This window comes from Saimiri boliviensis, chromosome 3 (genome assembly GCF_048565385.1).
Source record: "Saimiri boliviensis isolate mSaiBol1 chromosome 3, mSaiBol1.pri, whole genome shotgun sequence".
Taxonomy (NCBI): Eukaryota; Metazoa; Chordata; class Mammalia; order Primates; family Cebidae; genus Saimiri; species Saimiri boliviensis.
The window spans coordinates 124,668,877-124,691,037 of record NC_133451.1 but is presented as its reverse complement, the minus strand read 5'-3'; the positions used below and the strand labels follow the sequence as shown (position 1 = coordinate 124,691,037).

The 22,161-nt window shown below is 44.7% G+C and overlaps 2 pseudogenes; one reads left to right on the top strand and one right to left on the bottom strand.

Annotated features, from left to right (window-relative positions):
• Positions 1 to 4,518: 4,518 nt before the first annotated feature.
• LOC120363156 (ras-related protein Rap-1A-like) lies at positions 4,519 to 8,070 on the bottom strand (annotated as a pseudogene).
• An 85-nt stretch (positions 8,071 to 8,155) lies between these two features.
• Positions 8,156 to 15,601, top strand: LOC141583873 (C2 domain-containing protein 2 pseudogene; annotated as a pseudogene).
• Positions 15,602 to 22,161: the final 6,560 nt, after the last annotated feature.

Sequence of the window (22,161 nt, the reverse complement as noted above, 5' to 3'; positions counted from 1 at the left end):
TTTATATGTCAGTTTCAGCACTAAAAAATGTGATGATAGGACCTACTTAATAACAAATTATGGGTCAAAGACAAACTACTTTAGAAATCCTGAAATAAAATACTAAAAATATATACTAAAGAAATGTATTATGTAAAAAAAATTATTACTCCAGTTATTGCCAATAGAAGCCCTATAATGTTTCTTCAGTATTGCTTATTTTTTTTCCTTTAAGAATGATTAAGTCTTTATTAATGATTGTGTCGTCCAGGCTGTAGTGCAATGGCGCAATCTCAGCTCACTGCAACCTCTGCCTCCTGGGTTCCAGCGAGTCTCCTGTCTCAGCCTCCTGAGTAGCTGGGATTACAGGCACGCACCACCACACCTGGCTAATTTTTGTATTTTTAGTAGAGTTGTGGTTTCACCATGTTGATCAGGCTGGTCTTAAACTCCTGACATTGTGATATGCCTGCCTCAGCCTCCCAAAGTGCTGGGATTAGAGGTGTAAGCCACTGCACCTGACCAACTTTTTTTTTTAAATAATTTTTTTTTTTGAGCTGGAGTTTCGCTCTTGTTACCCAGGCTGGAGTGCCATGGCACGATCTCGGCTCACCGCAACCTCCGCCTCCTGGGTTCAGGCAATTCTCCTGCTTCAGCCTCCTGAGTAGCTGGGATTACAGGCATGCGCCACCATGCCCAGCTGATTTTTTGTATTTTTAGTAGAGATGGGGTTTCACCATGTTGACCACGTTGGTCTCGATCTCTTGACTTCGTGATACACCCTCCTCAGCCTCCCAAAGTGCTGGGATTACAGGCTTTAGCCACCGAGCCTGGCTAATTAATTTTTTTTTTAATTTCTATTTTGCCCAGGCTGGTCTTGAACGTGTGACCTCAAGCATTTCTCATGCCTTAGCCTCCTAAGGCACTGGGATTACCAGCATGAACCTCAATGCCCAATGCCACTTTTCCCTTTCATCTGTCTACCTCAATATTTCTAAGTACCTATTTTTTATTCAGTATGTCTTTGTCAGGACTACCTTAGTTTTCTAGAAAATGAAATGGTAGCTCATGCCCTTAATCCTAGCACTTGGGAGGGTGAAGTGGGCGGATCACCTGAGATCAGGAGGTTGAAACCAGACTGGCCAAAATGGTAAAACCCCATCTCTACTAAAAATACAAACACATTAGCCGTGCATGGTGGCACATGCCTGTGATCCCAGCTATTCATTGGGCTGAGGCAGGAGAATTGCTTGAACCCAGAAGGCAGAGATTGCAGTGAGCTGAATTGTGCCATGATTTGCAATCCAGCCTGGGAAACGAGTGAAACTCCGTCTGAAAAAAAAAAAAAAATAAGAGATGGCACTCTTACATCCTCCTCTGCCACACACACACTTACTTACTGTACACACACAATCAGTAGAACATCTGTTCTGTTCCACTGGACAGAGTACTCTCTAGTGTAGTCAGCTACTGTCCTTCACTTCTCTTTGGGAACTGATCTCTAGGCTCAGAATCTGTATTAACTTAGTTCCATATTTTCCTCCTTAGGTTTATTCGGTTAATTCAGGGATTAATATCTTTCAATTGATGAAAAATAGGTAACTTTTGGAAAAACTTGTGTTAAAAAAAAAGATGGTGTGATTTTGATGGGATTATGTGTTATATCTTTTTATATTAGTATGGAGAAAATTAACATCTTAACGTATCAGCTAGTAGACATAACTGAGAGTGAGTCTAGTCTATTCCATGAATTTTTATCTAATTGTCTAAAATTTGTAACTTTTAGTGTACATGTGTTTAACATCTTTTGTCAAATTTGTCCTTAAGTATTTGATTTTTTTTATTTTTTTAATTTTATTATTATTTTTTTTGAGACAGAGTTTCGCTCTTGTTACCCAGGCTGGAGTGCAGTGGCACGATCTCGGCTCACCGCAACCTCGGTGTCCTGGGTTCAGGCAATTCTCCTGCCTCAGCCTCCTGAGTAGCTGGGATTACAGGCACGCACTACCATGCCCAGCTAATTTTTTATATTTTTAATAGAGACGGGGTGTCACCCTGTTCACCAGGATAGTCTTGATCTCTTGACCTTGTGATCCACCTGCCTGAGCCTCCCAAAGTGCTGGGATTACAGGGTTGAGCCACCGCGCCTGGCAAGTATTTGATATTTTTATGTCGATTATTTCAATTCTAATTGTTTACTACTAGTATATAGAAAACTGATTTTTGTGTGTTATTTCCTATAAGCTTGTTAAACGCATTTCTAGGAGCTCCTATGTAGATTCCATTGGATTTTCTAGATAGGTAATCATGTCATGAGTAAGGAAAGACATCTGTACTTCTTGTGTAACCTTGGTCGTCCTTCCTTCCTTCTTCCTTCCTTCTTTCTTTCCTTCTCTCTCTCTCTCTCTCTCTTTTTTAAATGTCTCTGTCTCCATTCCACTCTGTCACCCAGGTTGGAGTTTAATGGTGCAATCTTGGATCATTGCAGCCTCCACTTCTCGGGTTCAAAGGATTATCTGGCCTCAGTCTCCCGTGTACCTGGGATTACAGGTACTCACCACTACACCTGGCTCATTTTTGTGTTCTTAGTAGAGATGGAGTTTCACCATGTTGGCCAGTGTGGTCTCAAACTCCTGACCTCAAGTGTTCTGCCTGCCTGACCAAAGTGCTGGGATTACAGACGAGCCACTGTGCCCAGCCCAAAACGACAATTTTTTAAAATCTGGATTTAAAGTTTCAATTATTATTTACAACATTTATTTAAATTACAAATATCTCTTTTTTTTGAGACGGAGTTTCGCTCTTGTTACCCAGGCTGGAGTGCAATAGCACGATCTCCGCTCACTGCAACCTCTGCCTCCTGGTTCAAGCTATTCTCCTGCCTCAGCCTCCCGAGTAGGTGGGACTACAGGCATGCGCCACCATGCCCAGCTAATTTTTGTATTTTTAGTAGAGATGGGGTTTCACCATATTGACCAGAATGGTCTCGATCTCTTGACCTCGTGATCCATCCGCCTTGTCCTCCCAAAGTGCTGTGTTTACAAGCTATTCTCCTGCCTCAGCCTCCCGAGTAGCTGGGACTACAGGCGTGCGCCACCACACCCGGCCGAATTTTTGTATTTTTAATACTAACCTGGTTTCACCATGTTGTCTGGGCTGGTCTTGAATTCGTGATCTCAGGCAATCCACCCATTTTGGCCTCCCAAAGTGCTGGGATTGCAGGCATGAGCCACCACACCTGGCCCCAAAAAATTCTAAAGTAGAGAAGAGCTTGTCTTGCAGAGACTTGTACGTGTGGCTTTTGTTTAATGCCAATAGATTTTATATTTAATCCCAACAGATTTTATGTACCAGCTCAGCAACACTGAAAAACCTACATCCTTGAATACTGGTTTCATGTATAACACGAGCTATAACAACCTTTAACTAAGAATGCAAGGAAAGTGTTTCCTAAACACACAAATATTTGTTAATATTATTAGGTGAGTGCAAAGGTAATGGAAGTTTCTGCCATTAATTTAATGAAAAGAACCGTGATTACTTTTGCACCAAACAAATACTACAAATTTTTTTTGTTACATGACCGTTAGGCAAACACTTTAAAATATATAAATTAGTCATGAATAAAATTAAATCATTCACAGTTCCCTCATCCAGAGATATTTTTGTATCTATACATGTGTGGTTAGCATAAATTACATATAGCTGGTTCTTTTTTTTTGAGACGGAATTTCGCTCTTGTTACCCAGGCTGGAGTGCAATGGCGCGATCTCAGCTCACCGCAACCTCCGCCTCCTGGGTTCAGGCAATTCTCCTGCCTCAGCCTCCTGAGTAGCTGAGATTACAGGCATGCACTACCATTCCCAGCTAGTTTTTTGTATTATTAGTAAAGAAGGGGTTTCACCACGTTGACCAGGATGGTCTCGATCTCTTGACCTCATGATCCACCCGCCTCAGCCTCCCAAAGTGCTGGGATTACAGGCGTGAGCCACCGTGCCTGGCTGCACAAGGATTTTAATCAGAATATAATGATAAATGATATTCCATATTTTTAAAAATATAAAATGAAGTCAATGACTCAAGAACATTATCTGCTGCAATGAGGTTGGGGGGCATTTCATAATATTACACATATGAAATAGAACGGTTCAACTGTTTAGGGCTTGATAGGGAGGAATCATGATCAAAAGGTCAATACAAAATCATTTGATCATAGTACCAATATCTTACATTTGAAATGTATCCATGCTCTTTTGTATAATCATAAGAGAGTCAAGTATATTTTTGCACCTGTTATAACTGCTATTGCAAAGGAGAAACACTATTGTCTTATTTTCCAAGAGATATACATACACAGCAATTTTTTTTCTCCAGGGAACTTGTGCAAACTAATATAAGATCTAAATTCTTCACATAATGTATACAGTGCGAGAAGCCTCTTCAGATTTATTTTTTGAAGTCTGAAATGCTGGCACTTTCGAATCAGGCAACAGTTCTTCATTCCTGTAATCTAGCTCAGAGCTGCTGTTGACTACAGGCTTAGAGTAGCAGACCTAATTTCTTTTTAGGATTCTTCTTTTCCACTGGTGGTGTTCTATTTATCTGTCTGACCAGGTCATGAAACATCTCATTAGCATTGATCTTTCACTTTGCAGAAGTTTCTACAAAGGCACAGTTACACCACTGTCTTGCCTAATTCCGGCCCTGTTCTTTGCCAACTACTCGCTCATCTTCCGGGTCACATTTATTGTCAACCAAAATCATTGGAACGTCTTCTGTGCCCTTAACCCATAAAATCTGTTCCCTCAGGTCCTGTAAGTCATTAAATGTGGATTGAGCTATAATAGAATATACTAGCGTTAAACCTTGTCCATTCTTCATATACAAATTCCTAATCGCTGTAAATTGCTCTGTCCCTGCAGTATCGAAGATTTCTAACATACACTGTTGTTAATCCACTTCAACTTGCTTTCTTTCTTTTTTTTTTTTTTTCCTTCGGGCTATTTTTTAAAATTAATTTATTTACTTTAGGTGCATACTATATGTGGTATTTCTCCCCATCTTAGCCCTCACCATCCTCCTCTCCCTTCCCATCCCCTGCTGTCTCTCCCTACCCCCCTCAACTGCCCCCAGTGTGTGATGCTCCTCTCCCTGAGTCCACATGTTCTCGTTGTTCAACACCTACCTATGAATGAGAACATACGGTGTTTGGCTTTCTGTTCTTATATTAGTTCGCTGAGAATGATGGTTTCCAGATTCATCCAAGTCCCTACAAAGGACACAAACCTGTTTTTTATGGCTGCGTAGTATTCCATGGTGTACATGTACCACATTTTCTTTGTCCAATCTATCATTTATGGACGTTTGGGTTGATTCTATGGCAGTCTAGTATTTCTTTCTTTTTTTTTTTGAGACAGTTTCCAGTTGACACTCAGAAACAGGTTATTCAGTTTCCAAGTGGTTATGCGGGTTTGTGTGTGTTTCTTGATCCTGAGTCCTATTCTGACTGCGCTGTGGTCTGATAGACTGTTTGTTATGATTTCTGTTCTTTTGCATTTGCTGAGGGGTGATTTGCTTCCAATGATATGGTCAATTTTAGAGTATGTGCAATTTGGTGCTGAGAAAAATGTATATTGTGTGGATTTGGGGTGGAGTGTTCTATATATGTGTATTAGGTCCACTTGGTCCAGCTCTGCATTCAAGTCCTGGATATCCTTGCTAATTTTCTGCTCATTTATCGAATATTGACAGTGGAGTGTTGAAGTCTCCCACTATTATTGTGTGGGAGTCTAAATCTTGTTTTAGGTCATTAAGAACTTGCTTCATGTATCTGGGTGCTCCTGTGTTGGGGACGTATGTATTTAGGGTACTTAACTCTTCCTGTTGGATTGATTCTTTGACCATAATGTAGTGTCCTTCTTTGTCTCTTTTGATCTTTGTTGAAGTCCATTTTATCAGAGACTAGGATTACAACCCCTGCTTTTTTTTTGTTCTCCATTTGCTTCGTAAATCTTCTTCTATCCCTTTATTTTGAGTCTATGTGTGTCTTTGTATGTGAGATGGGTTTCCTGAATACAGCGCACCCATGGGTTCTGACTTTTTATCCAGTTTGCCAGTCTGTGTCTTTTGATTGGAGCATTTAGGCCATTTACTTTCAATGTTAATATTGCTATATGTGATTTGATGCTGCCATTTTGTTACTGACTGGTTTTCTTTCCCATTAGTTGCCTCATTTTCTTCATTGCATTTTTGGTCTTTGCCAACTGGTTTGCTTTTGCAGTGACTGGTACTTGTTCCTTTCCATGCTTAGTGTTTCTCTCAGGAGCTCTCGTAGGGCAGGTCTGGTGGTGACAAAATCTCTCAATAATTCCTTGTCCATAAAGGATTTTATTTCTCCTTCACTTACAAAGCTTAGTTTGGCTGGATATGAGATTCTGGGTTGAAAGTTCTTTTCTTTTAGGATGTTGAATATCGGCCTCCACTCTCTTCTGGCTTGTAGGGTTTCTGCAGAGAGATCTGCTGTGAGTCTGATGGGCTTCCCTCTGTGGGTGACCTGGCCTTTCTCTCTGGCTGCCCTTAGCATTTTTTCCTTCATTTCAACCCCGGTGAATCTGACGATTATGTGCCTTGGGGTTGCTCTTCTTGAGGAATATCTTTGGGGAGTTCTCTGTATTTCTTGAATTTGAAATTTGGACTGCCTTGCTAGACTTGGGAAGTTCTCCTGGATAATATCCTGGAACATGTTTTCCAGCTTGGATTCATTCTCCCCGTCATATTCAGGTATACCGATCGAGCGTAGATTAGGTCTTTTCACATAATCCCATATTACTTGGAGGCTTTGTTCATTTCTTTTCACTCTTTTTTCTCTTGTCTTGCCTTCTCTTTTTATTTCATTGAGTTGATCTTCAATCTCTGATATCCTTTCTTCCCCTTGATCGATCTGGCTATTAGAACTTGTGTTTACTTCAGATAGTTCTTGTGCTGTGTTTTTCAACTCCATCAAGTCGTCTATGTTCTTCTCTATGCTGGTTATTCCAATTAGCATTTTGTCTAAATTTTTTCAAGGTTTTTGATTGCTTTGCTTTGAGTTAGAACATGTTCCTTTAGCTCAGAAATGTTTCTCACTAGCCACCTTCTGAAGCCTTTTTCTGTCAATTTGTCGCACTCCTCGGTCAAGTTGTGGTTCTGCGCTGTTGAGGAGTTGTGATGCCTTGAAGGAGAAGAGGTGTTCTGGTCTTTGATGACGGTTTCATCTTTTTTGTGCTGGTTTATTCCCCATCTTTGTGGATTTACCTGGCTGTGGTGTCAGGGAGCTGCTTGATGAGGTTGCTTGTCTGCCCAGGAAGGCCAGGTTTCTGTAGTTCTCTAACATCACATTCCTAGATAAATTCCACTGTGCAGGGTCCAGGCATTGCCACTCCCCCAGAGAGAATTCTATGGCCACATCCCTAAATGTCAATGGTTCCATTTCTAGGCTTCTCGGGGATCCTGGCGTCGTAGCTGTAGCTCTCCAATACCTGCAGGTCACAGGGCCACACAAGCCAGGCGTCTAGGCGAACAGGACACAGAGCAGTGGAAACGAGATCCGGAGCTGCGGCTACAGGGCCAACTGACATTCTTTAGAAAATTTCTATCATTGGGTCATATTTTTTAAAAAATGCCCTGAACAAACTGAACTGTCAGAGCAGACTGCCCAATGCCTCCTGAACTAAGGATCACTAGCTTGTACTCACACAGGATGTGTTCTGTTTAAATACTGATGATCCCTTCTCTTTTCTTTGAGCTGCTGCTCCCCTTTCAATGCATCTCAGGGCTCTCAGATTCTGTCTCTTTTTTCTCTTCTCCCTTACAACTGTCCCTAATCTTAATGGACTTTCCTTCCTCTACCAATACTCTCTCCTTTCCTGTCACCACTCTTTTTAATCTCATAAATCTTCCAGATTAATTTAAATAGGGATTGAGGAAAGAGGAAGGCCAGTCATTGTGGTTCCGTCTGGGTGTGTGACCTGTGTGTGGATCCCAGGCCTGCTCTCAGATTACCTGAGTCGTCTGGGGCTGGTTCCTTGATCCCCCCGCCCCGCACTCTTTCATGGTCACATGAAAACAAGAAAAATCAACCTCAATTTCTCTTTAAGTTTTGTGTAAAGATAAACACCAATGGCCTGTCCCCCGGCCCATGCCTCCTCAGGCCACCGCTGGGCCACAGGCCAGACTCCCAGGGCGGCGCGCACAGGAGGTAGGGCGCCCGGCCGCAGCCCCGGAACTTCCCAGACTCCGAGTCGGGAGCGCCGGCCGCGGGGTCCGTTCGCGCCCCTGTTCCGCAGGTGTGCGGGGGCTTGCGCCCAGGTCCGGCCGCCGCGCGTTTCCGCCCAGCCCGAAGTCCCGTGGCGCGCTCCTCGCGGGGCTCTGGCCCAGCCGCTCCCCTTCCACGTGCCCCGCGCGCCGGGTCGCAGCCAGCGCCTATCCTAAGCTAGCTGCCTGCGCCCGGCGCTGCCGGGGAAGTTGGGGAGAGGCGGGCCGGGGATGCGCCAAAGCCTCGGCCTGGCTGGCCTCGTGGTTCGAGGAGGTGCAGTGGCTCGCGCTGGTGTCCCTCTTCGTCGCGGCCCTGGCCAAGGTGGGCCTGTATCTGGCGCAGTGAGCGCTGGCCAGGGCGCGACCCCAGCCCCGGCGGGGGGCGCTGGAGCCTGGCGAGGGGCCGCGCGCTGGGTCGGTCGCGCTGCTCTCCTGGATCCTGACGCTGGGCAGCTGCAGGAGCCAGTGGTAGGCGGCCTGGGTGACCGCCCTGAACGACGAAGCCAGAGGAAAGGGGGCCCGCCTTTCCTGTCCTTCGAGGAGGACCCACGGCAGTAGCCCCTGGAGCTGGCGGTGGAGGCGGTCTCCAGTGTGCTCAGCTGGAGTTCCACCTGAAAGAGAAGAGAGAGATCCTCCAGATCAGCTGGTCCTTCATACGTGTGCCGGAAATGGCCATTACTGTCCTGCCCAAAGCAGTGGGGGAGGACCAGGTGGCCGAGACGCTCACAGTGTCGGACACTCCGAAGGAGCTCTTGAAGCATTTGGTTGGTTCTGCCTCTCCATCTGTGCTTCTGATCACCAAGCCCACGAATGTACAGGAAGCTCAGAACTTAGAGTGTGCTCCGTCTACTGCTCAGGAATCCTGTCCTCCCAAACCTCCGAGGGCTCACGAGCTAAAGCTGTGGGTGAGGAGTACCCGCGCCTTCCTGCTCAGCGAGCCCGATGCTTCAGGCCACATTAACACAGTGTGCGCCGTGCAGCTGAACGATCCTCTTCAGAGGTTCTCCATCACCCTAACCAAAAACACTACGAACCTCACGTGGAAGAGGAACTCACATTCAAGTTGAATGCCAAGTCAAAGGAGTTACACCTGCAGATTTCAGAGGCTGGGCGATTCTCAGAAGGTCTGCTGGCAACTGCGACAGTCCTTTTGGATTTATTAATCCTGCCCTTCAGGCAGGGCGCGGTGGCTCACGCCTGTAATCCCAGCACTTTGGGAGGCCGAGTCGGGTGGATCATGAGGTCAAGAGATCGAGACCATCCTGGTCAACATAGCGAAAACCCATCTCTACTAAAAATACAAAAAATTAGCTGGGCATGGTGGCGCGTGCCTGTAATCCCAGCTACTCAGGAGGCTGAGGCAGGAGAATTGCCTGAACCCAGGAGGCGGAGGTTGCGGCAAGCCGAGATCACGCCATTGCACTCCATCCTGGGTAAGAAGAGCAAAACTCGGTCTCAAAACAAACAAACAAACAAACAAACAAACAAACAAACAACAATAGCAACAACAAAAAGAAGCAGCCTTCTGGACCACAGAGTTTCATGCTGACCAGCGGGTCTGCCTGCTGCTGCTCGGTGCTGAGTTCCGCCACGGCAGAGTTTACTTAGGTGGAACCTGGTGAATTGAAGTCTTCGCCCATCCCTCCCTTTGTTCCTCCTGCAAAAATCGAAAAGGATCGCACGGTGATGCCCCGTGGGACTGTGGTCACTACTGTCACCGCTGTGAAGACCACGCCTCGCGTCGACATGGGGAGGGCGTCTCCGCTGAGCTCTGAGCCTCCGGTGAAGACTTCCGTCAAGGTGAAGGTGATCAAGAAGGACATCTCTGTCCAGGCCATCTCCTGCAGCAGTGCGCCCGTCAACAAAACACTCTCTTCTTCAGACACAGAATTGTTGGTGTTGCATGGTTTAGATCCAGTGGCTGAAGTTGCCATTCGACAACTCAGCAAATCTTCAAAGCTGAAACTCAAGTCGCCACGAAAGAAAAGCACTATTATCATGTCAGGGATCTCCAAGACCTCACTAGCCCAGGACCATGATGCTGCCCTGATGCAGGACTATGCAGCCTCCATGAACAGTGCCCACCAGGAGGATGCCCTGTCTCATCCAGAGGTGGTCGCAGCCTCTGCCCCACCGGAGGAAGCTGAGTCAGTCCAGGCACCCTCTGCCCCTAATCCCCTGGAGGACGAGCTAGACTCCTGGGACTTAGAAAAGGAGCCCCAGGCCATGGCCTGGAGCGGCCCGGCCCTGCTGGACCCCGATGAGCTGTCAGAGAGCTCCGTAAGTGTCCCGGAGCCGGGTGCCGCCAAAAAGCATAAAGGAGGAATTCTAAGGAAAGGTGCAAAGCTGTTCTTCCGCCAGCGGCATCAACAGAAAGACCCGGGCATGAGTCAGTCACACAATGACCTCGTGTTCCTGGAGCAGCCAGAGGGTTCCCGGAGGAAAGGGGTCACCATCACCAAGATCCTGAACAAGAAGCTGCTCTCCAGGCACAGAAACAAGAACACCGTGGAGCCTTGCAGGTAGGGGCTGAGGTCACCACCGCCAAGCCAGGAGACCTGCACCCGTGTTACCACCCTCACCAGGACACAGCGAGAGTCTCCGCCAGATGTCCAGATGCCCCGCTTGTCTTGCTGGGTTTCTTCCAACCATCTAGTCTTTTAAAGAGAAAACAAAATCTGAGTCTCCAGCCAGGAGGCTTTCCCCAAAGAGGGCGAAAAAGCTTAACTTGCCACCAGATGCCAAATGAGACTTGACAGCTCCAGAGCTTGGGCCGTGCTCAAAGCTAAGAGTCAGGGCTAAATATTAGATGGAGATTAACTTTATAAGAGAAATAATATACTCTAGTGGATTGTGGAGGGCAGGTTTGAGTGGAGCAGTTGACAGCCAGCTAGGTTTTTTTTTTTTTCCTCCCTGTTATACTTGCTAAATGAGTACAGCAGGCCTGTTGAATGAAGTCGGGAGCCATACGTGACTGCTGGTAGAACATGGTAATGAAACAGAGATATGGATTTTGCCAAATGCTGCCAGTAGCCAAAACAAAGTCCTTTTAGGGCAGTAGAGAAAATCGTCTTGTGTCTCGGGTGTCAGTCTTAGGAATGGAAGTTGAAATAGGCCAAACTTGCAGGAATTTCCTTTTATGAGCACTACAGAATTTCACTGTCAACAGCATTCTTGGACACAGTTTGGGGTGCCCTTGTTTGGGTTTGTTTTAGTGGAAAACGTGATGAACCGGGCACACCATTTTAATATCCCTAAGTATCATTCCAGTCGCTTTCCTCATCAGCTGCCTTTCTACTTTAATTGATTCACAATTTTCACTTTGGTCTGCTCCTTCCGAATGTGCCAGTTCCAGTAGACATGCTGGTGAATGAGCAGTCATCACTGGTGTGAAGTGTTTTTGACAGTTTAATGTGATTCACTTTTCTCCAAAGAGATGTAAAAGGCTGTTATGAACACTTGGCTTCAGTCCTGGAGATGGAGATGGGCGAGCTTCCTTCCACAGGCATTCCTTAATCCTTAAATATTAAATATTTCAGAGGTCATAGAGCCGCTGGTGAGTAGAAACTTATATAAAGGCCAAAATTACAGGATTTTTTCCTTGTTTTTTAGGGGGAGAGATTAAAACACTACCTTAGGAATTTCACTTTAAGATGCACATTACATACTTCTTAAGTGTTCCAGGAATTATGGAATGAATTTAAACTGACTTTTACAACCTGCTATGTTTTTAAAAATTATATTCCCATTTTAATCATTGTTTTTATTTTTTATTTTATTTTATTTTTGAGATGGAGTTTCGCTCTTGTTACCCAGGCTGGAGTGCAATGGCGCGATCTCGGCTCATGGCAACCCCCGTCTCCTGGGTTCAGGCAATTCTCCTGCCTCAGCCTCCTCAGTAGCTGGGATTATAGGCACGCGCCACCATGCCCAGCTAATTTTTTGTATTTTTAGTAGAGACGGTGTTTCACCATGTTGACCAGGATGGTCTCGATCTCTTGACCTCGTGATCTACCCTCCTCGGCCTCCCAAAGTGCTGGAATTACAGGCGTGAGCCACCGTGCCCGGCTAATCATTGTTTTTAAAAGAAAGCACTTGGAGTTGCAAAATATATGAAAACTACCCAGTTTCTGTCCCCAGAGTAAGGCACCACAGCTAGTCTTCTGGGGCAGATGTTCACTTGAATGTTTTACTTGAGGTTTTACTGCTCTTGGCCATGTGGTAAAAAGAGCCTGAGACACAGAAGAATTCCAAGAGGATATTATGATTATGTGTCAGAATTTCAGACACTGATGAGAAGTTTTTAATTGTTTTTTGTTTTATTTTGGAATTCAAGTACACTCTACTCAATTGTGAGGATATCAGAAGCTTTAAAAAAAAAAAAAATTTAGAGACGGGGTTTCACTCTGTTCCCCCGGCTTCAGTGCAGTGGTGGCTTACTGCAACCTTCCAGGTTTAAGCGATTCTCCTGCCTCAGCCTCCCAAGTAGCTGAGTTTACAGGCCTGCACCACCACACCTGGCTAATTTATTTGTATTTAGTAGAGATGGAGTGTCACCAAGTTGGTTAGGCTGGTCTTGAACTCCTGACCTCAGGTGATCTACACACTTCGGCCTCCAAAAGTGCTGGAATTATAGGCATGAGCCACTATGCCAGGCCCAGAATATTAGATTAAGTCTTCTTGCTCCCCCGCAAAAAAGTTTTTAACCATCCTATTTCCAGATAAATCCCATGAGCGTTGCTTACTGCTGAATACCTAGGTCTGGGGCTCTGCTTCCCACAGACACGCTCAGGTGGTCTCCATGCTCACATGGTCTCCATCCAGTGGCCTTCTCTGAAGTCACAGGAACCACCAATGTAGTAGGGAGTTGATGAAGCAATGACCAAAAAATCACCTAGGCTAGCTTCAGGGAAGCACCTCGAGAAAATGGGCTCTGTTGATATCATGAATGTTTCTTTATCAAGCTATTTTTTTTTTTTTTTTTTTTGAGATGGAGTTTCGCTCTTGTTACCCAGGCTGGAGTGCAATGGCACATTCTCAGCTCACCGAAACCTCTGCCTCCTGGGTTCAGGCAATTCTACTGCCTCAGCCTCCTGAGTAGCTGGGATTACAGGCACGTGTCACCATGCCCAGCTAATTTTTTGTATTTTTGGTAGAGACGGAGTTTCATCATGTTTACCAGGATGGTCTCGATCTCTCGACCTAGTGATCTACTCGCCTCGGCCTCCCAAAGTGCTGGGATTACAGGCTTGAGCCACCGCGCCCGGCCTTTCAAGCTATTTTATACAGGTTTGTTTTTCCACAGTGTAGGGTATTTATGATAAAGAAAATGTTGTGAAGGTTAAAGATCACTTAAGATGATCCACCAAATACTAAAAATGCTGACGTGTAAATCACCTTTATCGCCTCACCTCTTCTACAAGCTTCTGTATCTTGGGGGCTTTTGTTTTTGCTGTTTGTATGAAAGTTTTGTCGAGTGGGGTTTTAAAAGTGATTCCTTGTGAACACTAAGATTAATTGCGTCTGTATCCCTGGACCTGGGTGCTCATGTTGGTTTTAATGTGCTAGCAAGCCTTCCCAGTTTGCTTTGTTTAAGGAGGTGTCTCTGTTCTTTGTGGAGGAATGAAATGGAGCTTTAAGTATCTGTGTGTGGTGTGTGTGTCTGCACACACATATGCGTTATTGTAGCCATAACAAAATCAGCCATCTCCTTGTTCCAGGTGAAAATCTTCTGTGAGAGTTTTGACAGAGCATTTTATTTTAACCAAGTTTCAAGTCTGAGTTCAAAACCAGCCCTGATCCCTTATGACAGCTACTCTACCAACTGCCACTCAATGACAAATTGGTGCCCATTTAGAATGTTTCTTGGGTTTTGCTTGCCACATCTATAGATGAGAGTTGCAAAGTTTCTTTGGGCAGAGAGAGAAAGATCAATTTACATTGGTGGCCACCAAAGGTGGGTGTTTGCTGGGTAATAGTCTCACGACTCTTAATCTGGAAACTTCCAAGTACAAATTGGTGGATGGTGGAAATCAGGACATTTCTCTCTGTCAGATGGAAACAGACCTCTGGACTGGCATAAACCCTGCTGCCAGGCCCTCTCCCCACTGCCCCGAACGGACCCAGACACGATGACCAAAGCATCCTGCACAGGGCAAGGCCTCTGCGGAATCCTGCAGGGCAAACTCGGGTTACCTTGGGCCCATGACTGTCTGCATTCGAAACACAGTCCACTGCCCTGTTCCCTCAGCGAGCAGCTGGGCAGTAATGCACCACTCATCATTAGGCTTCTGGTTTGTTGTTTACTCTAACAATGTTATGTCAAAACTGCATTTTAAAAAGAAGGAAATGGCAAGTTTTCCAGGTCTGCAGAAAGGTTTGGCCTGACACTGGAGTGCAGTGATGAACTTTCATGCCAATGATTGTATTCCTCAGTAGCACTTTAGACACCGAAGACAGCTCCGCACCTCACCTGTGCACAGGCTGGGTGGGTTCCTTTGGGGAAGATGAGGCTGGAACACAAACAATCTTTGAAATAAATAAATGTGCACATGGAAAAAAAAAAGATATACATCAATAAAGACATATCTTCTGGAAAACTATTTTTTTTTTCTTTGAGACTGAGTCTCACTCTGTGACCCAGGCTGGAGTGCAGTGGCAAGATCATAGCTCACCGCAGCCTCAATCTCTGGACCTCAAGCAATCTTCCTGCCTGGACCTCCCATACTGCTGGGATTACAGTCTTGAGCCCTGGAGCTCAGCCTGGAAAACATTTTTCAAAATATAGAATTTGATGTGGCACAGAACTCAAGATATTCCAAGAATGGTTTGTGTTTCTCGTACTTCTGTTGACTGTTTAATGGTAGATACACTGATTATGCAGAACACCTCAGACATAATTCGATGTAATTAGGGCAAAACCAGTGTGAAGCCCGTTATGAGAAGTCCAAATCTGTGATTTTCATACAACATACAAAAGAACTTTTTCGTGTAAGATGTCAGAGTAAAGAGTGAACCACAAATATACATATAAACGTGTGTGTACATATACATATATATGCGCATATATATGTATATCTGTGGTTCCCACTTCTTGTTCACCAATACGATGACCTCAGAACAATTCACTCTTACACCCTGCAGGGAGTTTTCTTTCTTTATACAGTCAGCGTAAGGGAAGTGACAGGTCTCAGAGGGCAATTGTATCTTGTTCTCTGATTGATCTTCCAGGGTCCGCTTTGGTGAAGGGGACAGCGATACGGACCTGAGGATTGGTCATGATGGGGTGAGAGCTGCAGCAGTAACCCATCATGCACTGAGTGGAGCATGAGGGCAAATGCTGGGTTTTAACATTTTTTTTGGTGGGGGGCACAGGATGTTCCTCTGTCACCCTGTAGTACAATGGTACAATCATGATTCTCTGTAACCTGGAAGTCCTGGGCTCAAGAGATCCTCCAGCCTCAGCCTTCCAAATATCTAGGACTGCAGACACACGTTACCAGGCCCAGTTAATTTTTTAAATTATTCTTTTTGTAGAAATGGTGTCTTGTGTCTCACTGTAGAGTCCAGGCTTGTTTGAAACTCCTGGTTTTATCCTCCTTCTTTGACCTCCCAAAGTGCTGGGATGGCAGCCATGGCTCCCAGCCAGTCTTTTGTTATTTATAATGAGCCCCTTTGGAGCCACTGGATGTATGTTAATGAGGTGGGTTAAGTTGGGGCCCTGGGGTAGCCTGAGGATAGGGCTGCTCAGCAGAAGACCAAGTGATTAGTACTTGCAGCAGAATGGTGGGGGCACCTGGAAAATAAACTTTATACAAACTCTTGAAGAATGTCATAGCAGGAGTGGAGATTTGCGAACACTTTGAAGTGCCAGGAGACGGACAACCCAGAGAGGGAATGGACCTATATTTATCTATTTAAGGTGATACTTACCCTGTATCTATACTTTGAAATGGTTCCTTTAGTGATTTAGTTTAAGATATAGATACAATGATAAGATGTATGATTCCTGCATTAAGATGATTTGGGGAAAGTAGAAAGAGCATGATCTTGATAAAATAAAATTGACTATAATAATTATTGAAACTGTGTAATGGATCTCTGGGGGTTGCAGGAATCTATTACACAATTATGTCTCTCTTTCTGCATGTGGGGACTTTTCCATAATATCTCAAAAATTAAACTGAGATTATATAGCATCCTATGAATTATTGTGTCAATCCTGCATGGGAAAAATTCAACACTGATCAAATTTAGTCCAGATATAAAGACTAATGATGCCGCACACCCATACACACACTAGAATGATAGAGACAGGTGTGTTTCTCACATGCTGTGTGTTGCAAGAGAGCACAGAGGCCTGTATGTGATGTAGAAATGGGCTATGAGAACAGAGAAAGAAGACAGGTTGGATGTTTTCTTGAGGTTAAGATCTGGTCAGGGTGAAGGATCACTTGCTCAGGATGACATTGTGTGGTTTGAATATCTGTCCTGCACTGCAGGAGGGAGTACCTGGGCTTTCTCAGCAGATTGCCCCGATGTGAGGCCCAAGAAAAGAATGAAGGAGTGAAGATTAAAAGTTATCAAGGGTGAAAAACTATACAAACAGATTTCTTTTTTTTTTTTTTTTTTTTTTGAGACGGAGTTTCACTCTTGTTACCCAGGCTGGAGTGCAATGGCGCGATCTCGGCTCACTGCAACCTCCGCCTCCTGGGTTCAGGCAATTCTCCAGCCTCAGCCTCCTGAGTAGCTGGGATTACAGGCACACACCACCATGCCCAGCTAATTTTTTGTAATTTTAGTAGAGACGAGGTTTCACCATGTTGACCGGGGTGGTCTCGATCTCTTGACCTCATGATCCACCCGCCTCGGCCCCCCAAAGTGCTGGAATTACAGGCTTGAGCCACCGCGCCCGGCTTTTTTTGAGACGGAGTTTCGCTCTTGTTACGCAGGCTGGAGTGCAATGGCGCGATCTCGGCTCACTGCAACCTCCGCCTCCTGGACTCAGGCAATTCTCCTGCCTCAGCCTCCTGAGTAGCTGGGATTACAGGCACACACCACCATGCCCAGCTAATTTTTTTTGTATTTTTAGAAGAGACGGGGTTTCACCATGTTGACCAGGATGGTCTTGATCTCTCGATCTCGTGATCCACCCGTCTCGGCCTCCCAAAGTGCTGAGATTACAGGCTTGAGCCACCGCGCCCGGCCTACAAACAGATTTCAACTATGTTTTAGGATCCTCCCCATCCCAAGGTTTAACAGTTGATTATATGCACTATGTTTTATTTTCTTAAATTTGAACTTGTTTGAGTAAGCCTTTATGGTGCTCAATGAAGCCGACAGCTTAATCTAGTAAGGGAAGTATAGCTCCATTGAATGCCTTCTTTAGGAACCCAGCATTGCGTGTTCTGTGAAGTGAAACGGGTCCTTGGTCCCTCTCAATAATGGCTGGAACTACAAAGGAATTCCAAATTCTGCTGCAGCTTTGTATTGTGGCCTTAGCGTATATGAAGATATAAATGACCTTGAGATAGATTTTGGATATTTGTGAGGCAAGAATTATTCACTCTGAAGCAGGTCACTGAGGTCATGGCCCCATAGTTAGTAAAACTGTGCATATTGGGCAGACTGTTGGTCAGGGGCTCCGGTTCTGAGAAGTTTCATCCTTTGACTGACCCTGGAGTCCTGTTGCTTATTAAGAATGTCCTGATTAGTTAATAAAAACTCGTAAATCCCTACTGAGCTCATCACACATGACAATGGTTATGTCATCCTTACAGTGTAGAGCCCTCCTCTGCTGTTCCTCATTTGATCCTGGGGTAGGGGGTAGGAAGGAGGTTCTCTCGGTAGCTGACGGGCTAAGAGGGCAGTGATCTCCTAAACCTGTGACATAAAGCAGAGACTAAGAACGAGACAGGCAGGCTACACATTCCTGCAGAACAAATACAGCAGAACGCCTGCATCTGGCTCCATGATGTCACAAGGATTCCTCCTACACCTGTGCTGAGCTAGCGGGGTGCTGCTTCTAGAATCCAAGGCATGCTGAGCAACTGAGTACGGACAGTCACAGGCTCAGTGCCTGTGAGAGCCTGATGTACTGCAAGTTAGAGCCTGTAAGCCTTTTGTGGAGGGGGCACCACTGAAGATGGGTGGATTTGGAACTAACAGCGTAAGTGATCTTAAGCAAAATTTATAAATGATCAATATGTTTCCTCCAAAATCCAAAAGGGTTAAAGGTTTTGGCTTACTTTTACATTGCGGGCATTGAGAGGTTTAATAGCGGTTTCCCCACAGTGTCAGAGATGGAGTGGCTTTCATTTAAAAAATAATTTTCAGTCATTTAATCAAATAAGGGACTTGCACCGTGTAGGGGTAATGACCCATTCCCTTTGTGCAAACTACTTTGTGAGTATTTTCGTGGCCTGCCTGAATGAGTGTTTCAAATGGATTACCACGGAGGAGAATGTCATCAGCGTAAATCATACCTGCAGTTCTGGAAGACATTGAAGGAAGTTGAGATCTTCCCTGCAAAGTTTGTGTGCAAAGGCAAGACTGCCGAGGTGCTCACGGTTGGTGGGTTGAGGTGCATAAAATTCCTTTGAGGTAAAGGGAAAGCATGGCCAGGAAGCTGTTGAAATAAGCCTGAAAAAACCTAGCCAAATCTGTAGTGGCCTGATATTTACCATTTGCTGACTGGATGGAGTAAGCCACGTCAGTAACATTGCGAGAGATCACCCCATTAAAGCTGGCATCAATTCACTCTGAGATGTCATAATTCTTTCAAAATAGAAGAGCAGAGAAAATTGCAGTTGAATCCAGAAACAGTGGGATAATCACTCCTAGGTCTTGCATCATGGGTTTCAATATTTGAATATCCTATTTTAACTAATATTTAGTCATATTATCTTTTTTCACTGGGGTCAGGAACATCCATTGAATCCCGTTTTGTGAAGCTATTAAAAATGCAAAAGACTGAATTTAATTGCACATTACTTACTGTATCTGTTTATTTTCTCTGTATATATCATTCCAGTGTGTGCTCTCATCTTGGAAAATTTAGGGAAACCAGTGATTCTCATGGTTAAGACAAAGGATAACTCTTTTACCTCCATTTTATGTTTAGTAACAGCATTAAGGTAATAGAGGATTCATCATTTGTTTTTCTTTTTATTTATTTCTTTATTTTTGTAATGGAGTTTCTCTCTTGTTGCCCAGGCTGGAGTACAATGGCGCGTTCTCAGCTCGCAGTAACTCTGCCTCCTGGGTTCAAGGTATTATCGTGCCTCAACCTCCCAAGTATGTGGAACAACAAGCATGTGCCAGCCAGCTCAGCTAATTTTGTATTTTTAGTAGAGATGGGATTTCCCTATGTTGGTCAGGTTGGTCTCAAACTCCTGACCTCAGGTGATCCACCCGTTTCAGCCTCCCCAAGTGCTGGGATGGAGAAACCCCATCACTACTAAAAATACAAAATTAGCTGGGCTTGAGCCACTGTACCTGGCCAGATTCATCATTTAAAATCAGAGGGATCCTTGGTTAACTAACTAAAGGCACAAGATTAAATATATGAAAGTTTTCCAATTGATGCATTTTAACAGATGTTCATGTTCAATTATCATCCAAGTTACAGGGAAAGAAAAGTCAACCATCACCTTTTAATCTTTTGTGTAGATTCTTTCGGTAAATTTTGTGTTTTCAACAGAAGTTGAAACTTAGGAACTTCTCTTACGAGTTTTTTTGTTTGTTTTTTGTCCTCTCCTTATACGTTGAATTTGGTTGCATTTTTCTTGCTTTTTATTCTGCATTTATTTGACTTTCCTGTCCATTATTTTTTTCTTTTTTCTTTGTTTAGACATTGAGTACACTTTACAGGTTGTTTCTTTTAAGGTGACTATGTTTGACAAGACATAGTAGTCATTTGAGGTAATTATTGTCTATGACAATACTAATTGTAGCAGGTTGTGAAGAAGGTTCAACAGAGAAATGAGGCATGCATTTATGTAAAAGTGTCAGTGAAAGTATACCCGCAGGATGTGTTTTTTACATTTTAAAATACACAGCGATATGTCTGGACTGAAATTCATGACTCTGGGAGATATAAAAAGTGACCTGAATGCATATTCCTGCTCTTAAATACCAAAATATTTCTAAATTACTGACTAAGTCATATAAATCTCTGAAAGAGCCTCAGCTGAAGTCAGTAAAAGCAGCACAAAGCAGCGGAGCTGAAGGTGCAGGATTGTGATGGGGCGCAGAGCCAGCGAGCAGAGCAGAGCAAGAACAGAAATTCCCTGACAGTGGTGGCCAACATCTGGGTAATCCTGCTCACAATGGCCTCTCTAGGGCTCAGTTTGCATAGATAGGGTGGACCCTCCCTGACAATTTGTTTTAGTGTTGAGACCGCTAATGCCACACACTCCAAGACTGTGAGAACTGGGCTCTCCTTCCTGTAGTGAGGTTTATGGGGAGAGCAGCGGATCTACAGAGTTGATCCAAAAATGACTTGAGATAGCAGGGACAGGACACTAGTTTGGGGCTGTGACGGTGGTCATGGGTGGGGCTGCTGAAAGGGTTCTCCACTACCTGGGGCAGAGCCTGTCACCTGCAGCAACAGAGGACACACCCAGACTTTCTCATCGGCTTCTTCAGGTGCGCAGAAGGGAAGAGAGAAAAGAGAGTCCCCCCAAAATATCTAGAGTCAATCATAAACATGGAATCAGAGGCTTTATTACAAATGTCCTCCAACAACACAGGAGGAAAAGACAGCCACATGCAAAGTGTTCTCTGAGGAGCCCATCACTGGTCTATGACAATACTGATTGTGACAGCTTGCGAAGAAGAGTGAACAGAGAAATAAGGCATAAGCTTTTCTGTAAACTTATCAGTGAAAGTGTACACATGTGATCTGGTTTTTAAATTATAAAATGAAACCTGTCCCAACTCATAGTCCAGAAAAACGCCTATTTGCTGGACTTCAGTATTCCATGTACTGCATGAACCACAGAATTGCCGAATTTCCCAGCACCCCATCCGTGGGGTTGGCGATCTCAGACCATCTGTGGGAAACGATTCTTCACACACACCAAGGGTCCATGCACCTGTGCCTCTCACTTCCACGTGCCAAAAGTGTCTCCCAGCATCAAAGCCCTCACAGCTCCGGACAGCTGGGTAAAAACTCAATGACTCAGGATTGTCGATAAAGCCTGGATGCATCCTACTAAAGATCACACTCTTTCTGTCTCTTGAGATAGTAAGACTAGGGTGGGCTGTTTCCGGGTCTAGCGTCAAATCTTCCTGAAATGTGCTCATCATTCTTTGGAGGCCAAAATAATGTGGAGGGAGCCCCAAGCTCTTCTTCTTGAATTCATGTGAGCAGACTGCAGAGGCTTTCAGGTTTTCACAGGTGTTGTAGATGTTCTCAATACCTGTCAGCACATCCAGGTCTCCCTGAAAACACTTCTCTGTTACTTCATTTAACAGATTTTGTAGTACAAATAAATGGTCTGAAATTTGTCTTTGGTTTTCAGTGAGTTTTTCCTCAGCATCGTTCTCTTCAACAAGTAAAGAGTCACAAATTACATCATGTTCCTTTACCAAGGAAACCTTAATTTCTTCAAATTCAGAGTGTAATTCCTTCCTCCATATTTCCATCTTCCTTTTCTCATTGAAAGATTTCAAAATCGTGGCTTCACGTCGCATCTTGGCGTCTTCAATTTTCTCCTTTAGTGGCTGAATGCAGCTTTTGAGCCTTCTCCTGTTTCTGGCTGCAGCTTGCTCAATGGGCAGCAGGGGGTGGTGCTGGTGGTCAGAGGAGACCCTGCACTGGGGACACAACAGCTCCAGGTCCTTCTCACAGAACAGGGACAGACGCTGCCAGTGCTTCCCACACAG